The sequence below is a fragment of the Heterocephalus glaber genome, unplaced genomic scaffold, assembly GCF_053883595.1.
Source record: "Heterocephalus glaber isolate CG9 unplaced genomic scaffold, H.glaber_assembly_v1.0 deba00001504, whole genome shotgun sequence".
NCBI classification, from domain to species: domain Eukaryota; kingdom Metazoa; phylum Chordata; class Mammalia; order Rodentia; family Bathyergidae; genus Heterocephalus; species Heterocephalus glaber.
This window is the reverse complement of record NW_028258324.1, coordinates 65,196,716-65,215,070: the sequence shown is the minus strand read 5'-3', so window position 1 is coordinate 65,215,070 and position 18,355 is coordinate 65,196,716. Positions and strand designations below refer to the sequence as shown.

At 39.5% G+C, this 18,355-nt stretch overlaps 1 long non-coding RNA gene across 1 annotated transcript; it reads right to left on the bottom strand.

Moving 5' to 3' along the window:
• Window positions 1–1,581: 1,581 nt before the first annotated feature.
• Window positions 1,582–17,341, bottom strand: LOC110349392 (uncharacterized). Its single transcript, XR_015441030.1, has 2 exons — window positions 16,846–17,341; window positions 1,582–1,949 (listed from the first exon to the last, which is right to left on the bottom strand). It is a non-coding gene; the product is annotated as an uncharacterized LOC110349392 (long non-coding RNA).
• Window positions 17,342–18,355: the final 1,014 nt, after the last annotated feature.

The following is an 18,355-nucleotide window of genomic DNA, read 5'->3' as shown; positions in this document are numbered from 1 at the left end:
CTCCACTGCTGATGGGAATGTAGACTGGTGCAACCACTGTGGAAATCACTATGGAGATACCTCAAAGAACTAGGACTGGAAGTCCCATTTGACCCAGCTATTCCCCTGCTGGGTATCTTCCCCAAAGAATTAAAAGAATCATACCACAATGATATATGTGCACCCATGTTCATAGCAGCACAATTTGTAATAGCTAAAACTTGGAAGCACACCAATTCCCCATCAGCTGGAGACTAGACAAAGAAAATGTGGGGTTTCAAAAAATAAAATGGAGTACTACTCAGCCATAAAAAATGAGAAATTAGAGACATTTATAGCTAAATGGATGCACAATGAGGTGATACTCTTAAGTGAAATAAATAGGACACGTGTGTAAATAGCAAATAGTTTCTCTTGTGTGAGAAACTGAAAGTGTAAATAAGGACTAAAAGGTATAGTAGATAATGTGAAATAGGAAGAAAGGGGCAAAGGGGAAGGGGAAGTGGGAGAGGTAGAGGAAAGGAAAGAAGGGAATGGAATTAATATAAGAAAATGAAAAAAATAGAAACAAAGTCTTTGTACATAGGGAGGGATGGAGGGGTTGAAGGGAGGGCAGGGGAAGGGGGAAAAATAAGAACCAAGAGAGACTATGTAAAGGTGCAAATTTCCAATGATGAATGTCATTATATTGTATACCTAAAATGTACCAATAAAATTAATTTAAAACATAGATTATAGAAATATAGCAAAATGTCATTCAATCTAGTTCATGCACATCAGTATTCATGATACTACTTTGTCTTTTTATTTGCTTGGAAATTGTTCACAGTAAACAAAAAATAGTGAATGAAGAGAAAGAGAGAATATGAAGGAGAGCAGATGGTGGAGAAAGGACAGCAGTGAGAATGAACTCCTTCAGTCTGATGTGGGTTCTGATCGCTGAACCCTCTGGGCTTCATTTGCCTCTAATGCCAAGGCAGAGCTCATACCAATCATTGCTTCTTCTTGTTCTCATCACAATTTTATTAAAATCTAGTGGCGTCACTAGCAATTCTAAGAACAAAATGTTGTGACAAAGGAAGATTTAGGTCACCTTTAAGGTGTAGTAATTGTGCATGGAAAGTATTTTTTGTAATATTTGCTTTTTAACTTGCATTTTTGTTAGTACTTGTTTGGAGTCCATAGTGATTGCATTCCTCATGGAAAACTGGCCCATGTACATAGCACCCCTCAGTTCTGTTTTTCATCACCTTCTCTACACTTTCCTCACCCCTCCCTCCATGTCTTGGTCCATTTCCCTTTTGCAAGAGATCTATCTTCCAGCTTCCTATTACCTCTCTGTAATTCTGTTATCTATATTTTGGGTTTCTCATATGGGAGAAATCACACATTTAAGTGTGCATGGTGTCTGGTTTATTTCACCTAACATATATGTACTATTGCTGATAACTCCATAATGACTATTTTACCTTTTCTCTTTGAAGTTCGCAGAAGATTGTGGTCCTAAAACCAAAAGAAGAAATACTGTAGCTAAGAAGAAGACCTGGGCATGTAATTCTTCAGAGCAGAAAATACTTAGAGAATAATCATGTCTAAAGTGTTAAAAAAAAATCTTGTAACTGTTTTATTCTGAACTAGACTGTATAAAGAAGGATAAAATTATTTGGAACCATTGTGCTGTCTCCGGAGATCAAGTACAGGCTGTTCTAAAGTTCTCAAGGCATAAGCTTCTTCTGCAGGTTGGTAAGCCAGCTATAAAATATGTTAATGCCATTCACTGGAGCAAAATCTCACTAAGCACCTCATTCGTGTCAGCCGTGTTGGGTGTCACGTAAACCCAGTATTTATTGGGCTTGGGCCATGAGTCAGGGATTCTTGTCCACATGGGGCATTTCATATTCAGCATTACGGTGGTGATCAGTAGAATTTCTGTTCTCTCGGAGGGAGCTCTCAGTCTAAGGAGAGATGGTCTATAAAGGGAAAAGAAGCAGGTCAGCCCGCCACTGAAAATGCATTTGCAAAAAAACAAAAACAAAAACAAAAAACCTGGGGAATGTGAAAGAGACTCCAGGAGGTTATTTTAGGGTGGGATGGCCTCTTTTAGAAGTTGATGGGTTTGATGAGATCAAACACGAGGAAGTCTGTTATTGATATGGTGATAATATCATAATATCTGAGTACACAGACCACTTACTGTGCACCAGGCCCGTGACCTTTCTACTGTGCATGTGTGTGTGTGTGTGTGCGCGTGCGTGTGTGTATGTCACTGTGGGTTGAACCCAGGACTTTGGGCTTACATGGAAAGAGCTCTACCACAGTTATCCCTTCAGCCTAATTTCTACTTTAATTCAAGAACTTCAGCTTTACTACAATCTTTTTTTTTTTTTTTTTGGACAGGGGATCAAACTCAGGACCTTGTGCTTGCGAGGCAGGCAGCGGGACCACTGAGCTAATCCCTGGCCCAACTTCCCTACAATCTTGTGAAGATTATTTTCACATGACAGATAGACAGAAGACAACTGTACAGGAGATGGATTGTAAGGGAGCCAAGGTGAAGCCCTGAAAGTAGTCAAGATGTTACAATGACTGAGCAGGCAGGACCCATCACCATGAATTAAGCTTGTCCAGTTACAGTGGACCATAGATGGGTTTGGGTTAGAAGGGGACACAATTGGAACTTTTGATGTGAGAGTTGGACTTGGGATGAGGGAGTAGGGTAGGAAAGAAGTTAACTCGCATGATCTTGTCTCAGCAACAGGGTGGAGGGCGGTGTCCTGTACTGAAATGAAGGAAGAGGCAGCCATGGAGCATGGGGCAGGGAGTTGTTAGTTCTCTTTCAGCTCCACTGTTTGAGTTAATTGTTGGACATCAGAGTCTGGGTTTTGAGTTTAGAAAAAGTTCACTGGGTTTACTTTACATAAAGAGAAAACAACATTTAAAAAATTTTAACTGATAAATAAAATGTACATAAATCAGGATAAAACAATCTTCTCAGATGTTATCATTTCTTCATGATGAAAGTTTCCAAATCTCTGATTGGAATCACCCTACTGTGCATTAGCACACCAGAACTTCTTTCTCTTTCCTATAACTTGGAATTCATGAATAAACTTTTTTCCCATTCTTTTCTCCTCTCGGTCTCCCCAGCCTCTGCTAACTACCGTTCTACTCTTAACTTCTATGAGATCAACTTTGAAAATATAATTTCTGCAGAAATAATTTTAGTCTGGGCAGTAAAAAAAAAAGAAAGAAAACATGCGTGTAAGAATGCATTAGTCTAAATCAAAAGTTGCAAAGAGGTAGTCTCAGAGTATGTTTTGCTTGGATTTCAAAATTTCACATAGAAATATTTCTGGCTTCTCTAAAAACAATAGGAAATGTAAATACTTTTGGCTCAACTTCTCCCCTTTAAGAACTCACTGCTGTTCTAGAGCCCTCACTATTTGCTGTCATGTTGTTTCTGTCTGGCCTTCACAGGCTTTGGGTTTCGCCTCACTTGAACTATACTCTGGGCCCGGGGATTTAGCTCAGTGGTGCCGCCACCTGCCTTGAAAAGCACAAGGTCCTGACTTTGATCCCCGGTACAAAAAAAAAAAAAAAAAAAAGAAGTCACTTGAACTACATTCTGGTCTTCATTCTTCCACTTATGACTGCTGGATAGTTTTTCCATCATTTAGCTTTTCTGAGCCCAAAGTCCTCAATCATAAAATGAAGGCTGTCAGGAGTTCACAAGGTTCTTTTGAGAACCATGTTAAATGATGACTGTGAGTGCATTTCGTCAGTAATGTGTTCTAAAAGTAAAAAAATATTTCCTCTGAAAATCAAAAGCTGAGACTGTCAATGTATCACTGCAGAATAAATGATGGAGATACCTAAATTTAAATTAGATATTTGGACAAGTGTCAGATTACTTTAAAAATATAGCCTATATTAAAATATAATGGAAAGCAATCAGTGCCCCCAAATTGAGTAGGAACTTTTTGAAAGAAAATATAAAACATTGAAAATAAAAAAAACATTTAGTGGGAAGAAGATTAATGGGAAGAATAAATAGAAGAAAAAAAGAGAGGCAGAAATTACAGATTCTTGTCACTCCTTTTCAAATTATCTATGAATTTATAATAATGATGATAATAGGAGCATTTAAGTGGTTTGACGATATTAATCACTTAGCACAATAATCCTAGGAGGTAGGTAGTATCACTATCCCCATTTTATAGGCAAGGAAATTGAGACACAGATTGGTTAAGTAATCTACCCACAGATATGCAGTTAGGATGAGTCATTTCACTTCTTAGTCTTTTTGGAATGAACTGAAACTTTATAAAGATTTTTCTAAAGTGTTATCATCATGGAGGGAACTTAATTTTGACTCTTGTAGACAGAATGCCTGTACCAACCTAGAGACTGTGCCAATGTGATTTTTTAGGTTTTGAAAATTACAAACTAAGTCATCAAGTTTCGAAACCTATGAAAATATATGTCCAGACTCAAGTAACTTACAGTTTATTTCAGCTCTATTAGCATTGCATCTATCTGACACATACATGCCAATATTATTTCTTAGGAACCCTCAATAATCCCCATGTCCACCACAGAGCCATAAAATTTGGTACTTTGTGTCCTTGTCATTGTTCCAGCACAAAATATGTTAGTAAAACTTAGATGCCAACTCTTTAACCTCCCCAACATCCCTTTGATGCTAATATGTCCATTCTCTCATTATTCAATTAAACAGAACCCAGAGTTGGAAGGTAATTTGTCAGAGTTCTAATGCTTGCTCTTCTAGTAACATTAATGAGTGGACTTTGAAAAATCAATATCCCTCTCCACTCTGAAGTCCTCTGTCTATAAAATGAGAGAGTTGGGCCAGATGACCTCTGTCTCCTCCTGCTTTGACATTCTGGAATTTTTTGAAAGCTTCATACCAAGTGAAATAGTGCCCTTTCGTTGTTATTAAGAGATTATTAGTTTAACTCTCCATATTAAAAATAAATGCGCCTCCAGGAGTTTTCTAACAATGGCAGGACAACAATAAAGCATAGGTTATGCATTCTTATTCTGGAAGGTGGCATGGTTTATGCCTGGATGCTGGCCTTATACACTCTGTCGGCTCTCCTGAGCTCCACTCCAGTTGCTGAACTGAATGCTAATCAGCCTCTCTGGCTGTGCAGGGTGAGCTTTGTCTGATTACATCAGCAGGGTGGGCTGGGATGCCTGATTCAGTTCAGAGTAGTCATTCAGCAGTTCAGTGACACAGAGAAGGTCAGGGATTTCAAAGAATGCTGAAAACAGAGATGAAGGTCGGTGCAGAATGGCCCAGTTAATGATCACACTTCATGATTTCATAGCGTGTTGATTCCTCCAGAGATGCTATTCAGCCTGACTCTTACTGGACTGCCTAAGGAATTGGGGGCCTTTGCTGAGTCATCAGCCTGTTTCAGTATCTCTCCTTGTATATATTTTAATGCCACAAAACTTAATAGAATGATTAGCACCATGTTGCAGCATTTTGGTCCATGACTTTCAAAGCACTCTCCATACCCGTTATTCCATTTGTCATCTCCTTGAGCATGTGAGATGTACAGTGCGTACATGGTGACTGAGGCATTAGAGAGGAGGAAACTGTCAGGAACTTAAATCACGTGACCAGTTAGTGCCACATTTACTCCCGACCCGTGTTCTTTTTTCCCTGCCATTATCTAGCAACCAGACAGCCCAGAAAACATTTTTAAGCTTTTGTATTTTTCAAATACTCTGGAGGAAAAGGTGCCAGTTCCACTTGCATTCCTTGGATTTAATAATATTTACTAATGACCATTTGCTACTCCCTGTGCTATGGCATGTAGAGCTCCTCTAGTTCCCCTGTGTGCAGTGTTTCTGGCATTCTGTAGGAGAGTGGACATTTCTCAGAGGCTCTGGAGAGCCCTCAAGTTGATAAGGGTGAGGGGTGTGAATAGGTAATACTATAGTTTCCATCCCTGCTCCAGGAGAATATTTCTGTCTCCACTAGTCTGACAAATTGAGAACTGCAAATTTTTCATATTCTCTTCAAAGCAGGGCATAGTGTCTTCCAGCAAAAGCCTCCAGTGGGACAGCAGGAAAGGGTACAAGACTCTGACATCAGGCAGATCTACGTTAAAGCCCCACATCGTTGGCAATAAACACACAGAGTAACCTCTCTGAGCACAGAGAACCACAATCTGAACACTGGACAACAGAACTTTACTGTATCAGAAGTCCCAAATCAAGGTGTCCACAGAATTAGTTTCTTTGAGGGCTATGAGGGAAAAATCTGCTCCAAGCATCTTTCCTTGGCCTGTCATTGGGCATCTTCTCCCTGAATCATATTACATCACTTTCTTTTTATGTGTTCATTTCTCATAAACCAAATTTCTCCTTTTTATAAGAACACCATATTGATTGAATCTAGCCCAATCCTGTCTAAGATCATCTTCACTAATTACCTTTGGGACAACACTACCTCCAGATAAGGTCACTAAGGATTAGGACTTCCACGAGTGAAGTTTAAAGGAACACAATTCTACGCACCAACACCTTCTTTGTAGAATGAGGATTAGATAAGATTATATATTTAAAGTGTTTGGCAGAGGTCCTAAGACATAGTAGCATGGTTCCACAGGCATGAGCACCCTTTCTATGCAATGCAGTTCCTACTGTTTTTTTTTTTTTCCCAAACATCCCCTTCCGTTCCTCTTGCTATGGTCATTTCAAGCTTAATCTTTCTCCTATGATGATGACTTTTTGGAACAACTCATCCAATTTTACTATTCCAAGGGCAATTTCTGAAACCTGGGCTGAGATTTGGTAGGCCCCAACCCTCAATTTTCATGAGGGATTATCCTAGGAATGAGTAGTAATTTTTGAGATCATTTTTAGTCTCTCCACCTCTTTTTTTTAGAAGAAGAACTAGGCTATGTTGCCCCCAAATACTGTCGTGTCAGAAGGGAGATCTTCTTCCTTAGAAGAGCAGTTGTGAACTAATTAAGATTTGACCACAAGGAAAAGCTTCAGATAAAATGTCCCAGAAAAGGTAATGCCAGAACTTTCTGAGAAAAGATCATAAACATGTGTGAGCATGAGGGGGTGGTTTGAGCAGAAGATGCCAAATTCCAAAGAAAGAACAGTTGTGATGGAACAAAAGTTCACTTGGACAGACAAAGGAAGAGAAAACACAACTGCATTTTTCCTGTGCCAGTGGGTCTATAATCAATGCAACAGAAGTACTTCTTATCAGCCTTTCATTGGTCATCTCTCACTTGAAATGTGGCTAACTCCCACAGTAACCTGGCGTATCTGGGAACTGTGAAATATTATTCACCAAGAGAATGACTTCAAGGTTGTACTTAAATGACTGTAGGATAGTAGCATGTCGCATCTCTTTCCAGAGATCAGCATAGAGCTGTAGACTGAAATATGAAAGCTGGAGTTCAAAGATTGGGCAAATCCCAGGCCCACCCTCTGCTTCACTGAATATACCTGACACCCATCAAATGCCAAGACAGAACCATGTCATTATGGGTGGCAGAACTATGTTCTGTTTTTCATTTTTAAAAGGAGAATCCGGACAGAGAGGCCAAAGCTGATGCTGTTTTCAAGATAAGAAACACATTGAGAAATAAAAATTCCCCGATCCTGTGCTCAGGCTACTGTTTGAGAAAATGAGAGCACTAGATTGTGAGTTCCTTCTGTGAGCCTGTTTTACAATCTTGAAATCTGCATGCCAAGATCTGTGAATGTCAGTGGGTGGATGTGGGTGCTTTGGAAAGACAAGAAAACACTTTTAGATGAAAGGGTTGAGTGGGTGGAGTTGAGACTCAAGGCTAGCTCTATGCAGGTGGTACAAGAATGCATGCATCTGTGTGTGTGTGTGTGTGTGTGTGTGTGCACACGTGTGCACTGTCCTTGGTTTGGTTTGCTCAGCTGTTTTTTTGAAAGCAAAACAACAGTTCTGAATTCCCCAGCTCCCCATCAGCCGGTGTTCCAGCTCCACAATGGAGGTGGTCTAGGGCATCCCAGCAGACCACACACAAAGAATAGAATGAAAATAACATCGAGCCACTTAAGCAGGTTTGCACTTATAATCTCAAAACATTCCAAAGCAGGGAATCTTTTAGTTTAGCATAATGAAATCCTTGGAGCAAGCATGAGCATCTTAGAAGGAGCAAAACTAAATGAACATGAACAGTAATAATAGTAATAGTGTACAGTAATAAAAATGGCAATTGAAATTTTCCATCCACTTTGAAGATTTTTTTTCTCCTATGAAGATTTCTTGAAGAAGAAAATGCCTTTTGTTTGGAGTGACTTAAATTACTATTTTGACTCTGGAATTAGCTCTAATACTTTGTACAGTTACCTTTACTTCTCTGAGCAAAGTTTCTCTCATCAGTAAAAATGAGAATAATGCCTACACCGGAAAACCTCATGACTGCTTAATCACATGTATAAAAGTTTGATAAACTGGAAAATTAGAAAAAAAAAAGTGTGCTATCACTATGTTTATTTTGCAAAAGACATGAAGGATCATTCAGAAATAGGATAGTGTGAATCCCCCTTTTGATTCTATTTTTGAGAATGAAGTCTCTATAGAATCGTTTACCCAAATTGTAATTAAATATTCATAATCAACATTAATGGAGCAACCTATTAGGCATGTTTCATTACACTAGAGTATGGGAAAACCACAAAGGGTTATGGACACAGACACATTAGTCAAGCAGGAAGAAATAGTATTAATGTGCAGACTCACTGTCTTTATATTTAAAATGCCTTATATCTGATAATTGGGCTCAGTTTGGAAATCTGAAGCCACTGGGGACCCTCACGACTATTGCCACAGATGTCATCTTTTATGAATTTCAGAGGAGCTTTGAGGATTACTCCTCTCTACACTGTATCACTTTTCACAGTGAGAATTTTCACCTTGGCATCTCTGTCTTCAGAAAATACTCCTCAGTGACTCCATGAGATTTCCTTTTTCCCTCTGCTCCATTTTTAAAGAAAGTATTATGACCAAAATAAGAGAGGGTGATATTACGTGACCTGCAGAGACACTGTAGCAGGAAGAAAAGACATCATTTAAGAATTTCTATAGCCTTTCTGGAAGACATGAGGTACTGACATTTTATTTTGTGGTTCTGGGGATCAAACCCAGGGTCTTGTGCATGGTAGGCAAGGGGAAGCACTGTACCGCTGTGCTCCATGCCCTGCTCAAAGTTCTGAGATTTTAAGTCTTCACGTATTGGCAGTGTTTCTTACCATTAAAAATGAAAGATAGGGCCCTTTCTGCGGTGTCCCGGCTGAGAGTGCTGCTGCCCATGCTGACCCTGACGGGTCCTACCCTGAATGATGTAACAGAGAAATTGAAGTCATGGGAATTGGAAAGGAAGAAATAAAATCTTGCACATAATAAAATTGTTTGCACAGAACCCCCATAACATGTTTTAGAAGCAGTAGCAGAGTTTATTAAAATGGATGGCTAGATCAGTTTATTGCATTTTCTGTGCCGGTAGCAAGTAATTTAAAATGTTATCAAAGAAGAAATTTATAATAGCGACAGAACATGCCTAATCAGCCTGCTGCAGACAGGCAGGTCTGCCCATGCCCTACCGAGGACCTGAGTCACACAGAACATGCTGAATCAGCCCGCGGCACACAGGAAGGTCTGTGCACGCCCTACCGAGGTCCTGAGTCACACGGAAGACACTGAATCACCCTGCGGCAGACAGGCAGCCACCGGGTTCCACACTACAAAGACGCAGAGGACACCAGACCACCAGACCAAGGTACTGAGTCCCGCTGTTCCCGGCCCAGAGGTAGGGGCTTCTGAGCTGCTGTCCCACTGCTCTTGGGCCAGAGGAAGGGGCTTCCCGGTCACCATCCCTCCCGCTGCTCCCAGCCCAGAGGAAAGGGCTTTTGGGTCACCATCCCTACTGCTGCTCGAGGCCCCTGGCCCACCTCACCCAGCTCAGAGGAGGTAATCCGTCCAGGCGCTAATAGCCCCCCACCCCAGTCGAAATGAGAAAACACATAAATAAGTCTCAAAACCAGACTTCCAGATCACCTACAGCAACCCCAAAGGGAAATGAGGTGGAACACTCTGATACTCAACCACCTGGACCCACTGAACTGGAAACAAAAGGGGATCTGGGAAAAAAGAAATCAGAAATAATTTCTCAGATAACAGGAGAAATTGTGCCCCTAGTGCAAGACATGATTAATAAATCTAGAGAGGAGCTCAGGAACATGAAGGAATCCCAACATAAGAAACAAATGGAATCCATAAAACAGATGCAAATAGATTTCCAGGACATGAAAAACTCCATTAAAAGTCTACAGAGCAGAATGAGCCAATGTGAGGACAGAATTTCAGATATAGAAGATAAGATTGGAATTAGTGACCAGGAAAAGAAAAATTGCTTCAAAATTATAAGGGAACATGAGAAATCAATCCAGCAGCTGCTAGATGATGCAAAAAAGAATAACATAAGACTGATTGGGCTCAATGAAGAAACAGGAGAGAGTGCAGATGACATAAAAAAATCTCTTCACAGAAATAATGTCAGAAAACTTCCCAAGCAGGGGAAAAGAGCTTGACATACAGATAAGTGAGGCATATAGGACTCCAAATAGCCTTGATCAAAAAAAATCTACACATAGGCATATAATTGTTAAGATTCCAGAAACACAACAGAAGAACAAAGTTCTACAAGCAGTCAGAGAAAAGAAACAAATCACATACAAAGGAAAGCCCATCAGAATCACAGAAGACTTCTCAACACAAACCATCAAGGCAAGAAGAGCTTGGAGTGACATATTCCAAGCCCTAAAAGAAAACAGCCTCCAACCCAGATTGATGTACCCTGCAAAACTATCTTTCAAAATTGATGGAGAAATAAGATACTTTCATGACAAAGAGCACCTTAGGAACTTCGTGAATACCAAACCAGCACTCAAAGAATTTTACACAATATCCTAGGAAAAGACATTGAGGATCACAACCCCAGGAAGCAAAGCAGAATGAACCCATCTGGCATGACAAGAAATTAAATGTAAAGGGGGAGAACCCAACAAAAAGAAAAAGTTATGGCAATGACAAGTCAATAAGTTTCAGTTATAACCATCAACGTTAATGATCTCAGTTCACCAATCAAAAGAAATAGACTGGCAGAATGGGTCAAGAAGCAAAATCCAACAATATGCTGGATATAAGAAACACACTTAATACAAAAGGAAACTCGTAGACTGAAAGTTAAAGGGTAGAAAACAATACTGCATGCAACAGGAACTGGAAAAAAAGCAGGAGTAGCTATCCTCTTTGCACATCAAGTAGATTTCAAACCAACACTGATTAAGAGAGATGAAGAAGGACACTACATCCTTGTAAAGGGAACAATCCAAGAGGAAGAGATGACAATCATAAATATCTATGCACCAAACACTAGTGCACCCAACTATATAAAACAAATACTAAGGGACATGAAAAGTCATATATGCACTAATATAATTGTAGTGGGGGACCTTAACACCCCACTGTCACAAACAGAGGGATCAACTAGACAAAAAATAAGTAATGAAATACTACAACTCAATCGAACTCTTGAACAAATGAACTTAACAGATGTTTACAGAGTGCTCCACCCCACAAAATCAGAATACACATTCTTCTCAGCTGCACATGGGTCATTCTCCAAAATAGACCACATACTCACACATAGAACATGTTTAAGTAAGTGCAAAGGAATTGAAGTTATCCCCTGTACATTATCAGACCATAGTGCGATGAAATTGGAGATCCAGAGCAAAAGAAACTCAAAAAATTTCATAAACACGTGGAAATTGAACAACACACTTCTGAATAACCAATGGGTCACAGAGGATATTAAAGAAGAAATCAGACAGTTCCTTCAATTAAATGACAATGACAATACAACAAATCGGAATCTGTGGGACACAATGAAAGCAGTCTTATGAGGGAAATTCATAGCAGTGAATATGCATATTAGGAAAACAGAACAAGCCCAATTAAACAACCTGATGCTGAACCTCAAGCTTCTAGAAAAAGAAGAACAGGACAACCCCAGAGCTCATACAAGGGAGGAAATTATAAAGATCAGAGGAGAAATCAATGCAATGGAGACTAAGAGAACAATACAAAAAACCAATGAAGCCAAGTGTTGGCTCTTCGAAAGAATCAACAAAATTGACAAACTCTTAGACAACCTTGTCAGAAAAAGGAAAGAAAAGGCCCAAATCCATGCAATTAGGAATGAAAAGGGTGAAGTCAAAACAGACGCAGCAGAAATCCAGAGGATCATCAATACCTACTTCCAGAACCTATACACCAATAAGATGGACAACACAGAAGAAATGGACAGATTCCTAGGTGCATATGAATTACCAAAGTTGAACGAAGAAGACCTAAAAATTCTGAACAACCCAATATCAACCAATGAAATTGAAAAGGTAATTAAAAACTTATCAACTAAGAAAAGCCCAGGCCCTGATGGCTTCACTGCTGAACTCTACAAGACATTTAGAGAGGAACTGTTGCCACTACTGTTTAAACACTTCAGTGAAACTGAAAGGGAAGCAATACTCCCAAATTCATTCCTGGAAGCAAGCATCACCTTGATCCCCAAAGCAAAGAAAGACCCAACTGAAAAAGAGAACTATAGGCCAATCTCACTAAGGAACATAGATGCAAAAATCCTTAATAAGATACTCGCAAATAGTATGCAGAAGATCATCAAGAAGATCATACACCCTGATCAAGTGGGATTCATCCTAGGGATGCAGGGATGGTTCAATATATGAAAATCAATCAATGTAATACACTATATCAATATAGCCAAGGACAAAACCATATGATTATCTCCATAGATGCATAAAAGCATTTGACAAAATCCAACATGCATTTATGATAAAAACCCTACAAAAAATTGGAATAGATGGTCTCTACTTCAAACTGATAGAAGCCATCTATGAAAAACCAACAGCCAATATCATACTAAATGGTCAAAAACTGAAATCCTTCATACTAAAATGAAGAACAAGACAAGGATGTCCACTATCACCACTCTTATTCCATATAGTTCTGGAAACATTAGCCACGACAATTAGACAAGAGAAAGAAATAAAAGGAATAAAGATAGGTAATGAAGAAGTCAAATTGTCATTATTTGCAGATGACATGATACTCTATATAGAAGACCCCAAGAACTCCACCAAAAGCCTTCTAGACTTAATAACCAAATTCAGTCAAGTAGCTGGTTACAAGGTCAACACACAAAAATCAATAGCTTTCCTCTACACCAATGACAGACTCACTGAGAGAGAAATAGGGCAAATAATTCCTTTCACAATAACATCCAAAAAACTGAAATACCTAGGAATCAACCTAATGAAAGAAATCAAAGACCGCTTCTCTGATTACTATGGCACTCTGAAAAGAGAGATTGAAGATGATATCAGAAAATGGACAGACATCCCCTGCTCCTGGGTAGGAAGGATTAATAGAGTGAAAATGGCCATACTTCCAAAACTGCTATATAGATTTAATGCAATTCCAATTGAGATCCCAGAAGCATACTTCATAGACCTTGAGAAAACAATCCAAAAATTCATTTGGAACAAGAAGAGACCCAGAATAGCAAAAGCAATTCTAGGTAACAGAGACATGGCAGGGGGTATCACAATCCCCAACCTCCAACTATACTACAAAGCTACTGTGATAAAACAGCATGGGACTGGCAAAGAAACAGACCTGAGGACCAGTGGAACAGATTAGAAGATGCAGAAACAACGCCAGACACACTCAGCCACCTCATCTTCAACAAAGGAGCCAAACACTCTCACTGGAGGAAAGATAGTCTCTTTAATAAATGGTGCTGGAAAAATTGGGCTTCAACTTGCCAAAGATTAAAACTAGACCTGTATCTCTCACCATGCACTAAACTAAAATTGAAATGGATTAAAGATCTAAATATTAAAATAGAAACTCTGAACCAGTTGGAACAGAGGTTAGGTAGAAACACCGGTAGGAAAAGATTTTATGAACAAAACCTTAGTTGCCCGTGAACTAGCACAAACAATCAAGAAATGGGATCTCTTCTTATTAAAAGGCTTCTGCACAGCAAGAGAAACCACCAGCAGTGTGAAGAGACAACACACAATGTGGGAAAAAATCTTCACCTGCCCCTCCTCAGACAAAGGTCTACTATCTGGAATCTATAAAGAACTTAAAAAGATCAGACCTCCCAAATTTAAAGACCCAATCGAAAAATAGGCAGCTGAAATGAACAGACATTTCTCAGACAAAAAAGTAGAAGTAGCAAATAAATACATGAAAAAATGTTCAACATCACTGGTCATTCAAGAGATGCAAATGAAAACAATGCTGAGATTCCACTTCACTCCAGAAAGAATGGCTGCTATCATGAAATCAACCAATAACAAATGCTGGTGAGGCTGTGGGGAAAGAGGAACCCTGCTCCACTGCTGGTGGGAGTGTAGACTGGTACAAGCACTGTGGAAATCAGTATGGAAATACCTCAAAGAACTAGGACTGGAAGTCCCATTTGACCCAGCTATTCCCCTGCTAGGTTTCTTCCCCAAAGAATTAAAAGAATCATGCCACAGTGATATATGTGTGCCCATGTTCATAGTAGCCCAGTTTGTAATAGCTAAAACTTGGAAACAGCCCAAATGCCCATCAACTGGAGACTGGATAAAGAAAATGTGGTTTTTTAATAAAATGGAGTACTACTCAGCCATAAAAAATGAGAAATTAGAGACATTTGTAGCTAAGTGGATGCACATTGAGGTGATACTCTTAAGTGAAATAAATAGGACACACATGTGTAAATACTGAATAGTTTCCCTGGTGTGAGAAACTGAAAGTGTAAATAAGGACTAAATGTATAATAGGTCATGTGAAATAGGAAGAAAAGGGGCAAAGGGGAAGGAAGTGGGAGGGCTAGGGGAAAGGATAGAAGGGAATGGGATTAATATGAGAAAATGGAAAAATAGGAACAAAATCTTTGTAAATAGGGAGGACTGAAGGGGTTGAAGGGAGGGCTGGGCAAGAGTGAAAAATAAGAACCAAGAGAGACTATGTAAAGGTGCAAATTTCCAATGATGAATGTCATTATATTGTATACCTAAAATGTACCAATGATTAGAATGAATAATCGATAATGTAAAATAGGAAGAAAAGGTCCAAAGGGGTAGGGGTGGTGGGAGTGGCAGGGGAAAGGAAAGAAGGGAAAGGAAAAATGATGAGAAGTGGAAAAAATGGAAATAAAGTCTTTGTAAATAGGGCAGGGTGGAGGGCGTGAAGGGAGGGCTAGGAATGGGGAAAAAATAAGAACCAAGATGCATTATGTAAAGGTACAATTCCCGATGAGAAATGTAATTGTGTTGTATACCCATAATGTACCAATAAAAGAATTTAATACAAAAATGAAAGATAATGAAACCATTCATATTACACTTCTGCACTAAACTTGGTCCAAGCCTTTCTATGCAGTGTTAAAATAGCCCCGTACAATCCCCTTGTTAGCTGTAAGCCCCAGTAAGCACTGATGACAGTCATTACCCTATAGCTTTACCAGCAGCACACAACAAAGTCCAAAGCTTTCCCATCCTCTTCTCTCACTATTGAGGGGAACCAAGAAATGGGGAAATGAAGGGACACAAAAAAATTAAGATGTGTTCTGTGCATGCACCAACTCCCTACAATGATTGTAATCATTATGCACTGCAAACATGTACTAATAAAAATAAAAAAATAGAAAATAAAAGAAAAATATTATTTATCCAGGATAAAAAGAAATATTTGAAAGGGACAGTGGCAGGTTGGTGGTTCTCAAATTATTGTGGTTCAAAGGAATACTTATGGAGATGCTGTGACTTATCTCCATAAATTCTAATTCCATAGTCCTGAGGAAATGTTTAGGAACCAGATTGATTGGTATGTTTCACAGGTAAATCTAATGCAGGTGTTCTAGACATCATCCTTTTAGAAATCCTAACATGGAATGTAAGAGGTGAAGATTTCAAGTCAAAATGGTCTAATTCCGGAGCCTGAAATTCTCTGCCATTTACCATTGGGTAAATTGTTCAGCCTACTTAAGACTTATTTTTCTCAACTATAAAATGGGAACAGTGACACCACAGAGTGGCATTCTGAGTTTTAAGGGAGATAAAGTGCACAGAACTTGGTTTGGTGACGACCACATATTAGTCACCAAATCAACAATGGCTGTCAGTTTATATGTTTCCCCAATGACTCTTAAAAGACTGGACATTTTAGAAGTTTCAAAATTATCCCTGAGCAGAAAAATTAATTATGTTCTTTTCCTTTCATTCATGGTGAAGCACAGTCATGAATATACCACTGTTACTTTTCAAAAGTCAGCTCCAAGGAGCCATATAGAAGAATAGTGGTCAGGACACTGGGACATAACACTTTTGTCCTTCAAGAATCTGTAGTGTCATAAGCAGTGTGCCATTGAAGATTTCTGAGACAAAAATACAAGAGCATTGAACATATTTCTGACTGTCACCAAAGACTGAGTTGGTGAATACAACCCAGTTATCAGTGTGGCTCTTCTGCTATGGTGACAACACCAGTTCTGTCTTCTTCATGGGAATGCAAGAACACCATGAGGAAATGCAAGTGAAAGCAATTAGGAGATTATGCAAAATTCTACAGATGATAAGCTGTTTCAATGAAGACTTTGCTCTCAAGGCTGGAAACGATAACACACAGAAAAATTAACAGGCTGTTTCATAAAAATTCAAATGCATAGATTGATCATAAGTAAAGCAAAATCCTACCTTCTGCTGAGTCCCTGGGCAACCGGGTGTCCACAGGGAGGAGGAATGAAAAGTCTGACTCAGGGACAAGAGAGAAGGTCCAGATCAGGTCATTTTGAAGGTTTCCTTCTGAGCACATATTAGAGTATGAGAAACACAGCAAATGAGCCAGTTAAGAAAACAGCAAAAGCAAAATACTTACAGGTTTAATTGAACTGGTGTCCTTTCTATTAACAAATTTAAAGGAAAACATGTATTTCTACAAACCTACGTTTTAGGCAACAGCTCAATCAAGTAACAAAACTACCAAAATTATGGGCCAAGTTGTTTACTAAGTGAAAATTCTAGCCTTCACCGTGGCTGTGGGATTCGGATCTCCCGGAGTCATCGCACCTGGCCTGTTGAGCAATAAATACCCCTGGCATCGTGAGTCACCGGGCGCATTATCTGGTCATCAAGAGCATCAGAGCAGTCCTAAGGTGACGTCTTTCCATCTGCCTGGGAACAACACTGTACCCACAGACTAATTAGGCTTGAGGTTGACAGGAAAAGGGAAGGAGGGCAGACCAGGAGCTTCTCTGAGGAAAGTATCATCTCAGTTGGGAAATCTTCAGGTGATTAGGCTCCGCTTTCTGTGGGTTTTCAATAATTTTGTCTGTATCTGTACAACTCATAGTTACGTACCTTTTCCTCAAGAGGCAGAGGATATGCCTTATTTAATTTCGGCACATGATGCCATTTGGTGTCGCACAGAGCTCAGCAAAAGGCTATTGACTGAGTACAATTGCATAGATTAAGAACTATCCCTGATCCAGGAAATGTTGCCAATAGGTGGTAGGAAATTTGTGTCCTGGCAGCAACCATCAAGGAAAGGAACGCACAACTTTAGGCATAATAATCAGGGATCTTTTAAAATAAAAACACCGTGAAATCCGGTGGGCAGAGCTCAGAGCCACATCAATCCCTACCAAAGCAATGCTCTTCCCTTGAGCTGAAGAAGATTCATTACACACTGGCAACAAGACAAAGACGCTGCCCCAGTCCCGCTGGTTACTTCGCCCGAAGACGTGGTGTGCGTTCCTTCCTAAAGGCAACACTTAATCCACAATTTCGCACACTTATTTCTTCTACTCTCCTGGAACTGCTTCAAAAATTTTATTAGGGGTTTCATTTGATCAATTTTCATCAGCAGTCTCCCTGGCCCATCCAGATGATTGGAATTTGCTGACCATTGCTTTGTTGAAGCCCTTTATGTTCTATGAGAATATTCCCTCCTGGTATTCTTCCGCTATAGGTGATTTTTTTTTTCCTTTTGACTGTTATGCCAGTTTCTCTCACCAAGCTGTGATCGTTTTTCATATGACTCTGTCTTTCGCTTCCATTGCTGCTCTCCAAACAATTCTCCCTTTAGTGGATCAATTCATCCTTAGGATGTAACTACATTTGCTTAAGAGCTACCTCCAAAATATCCACATACTGCCCTGATCTCTAGTTTCAGATTTCCAAATGCTTGCATGATGTCTTTTCAAAG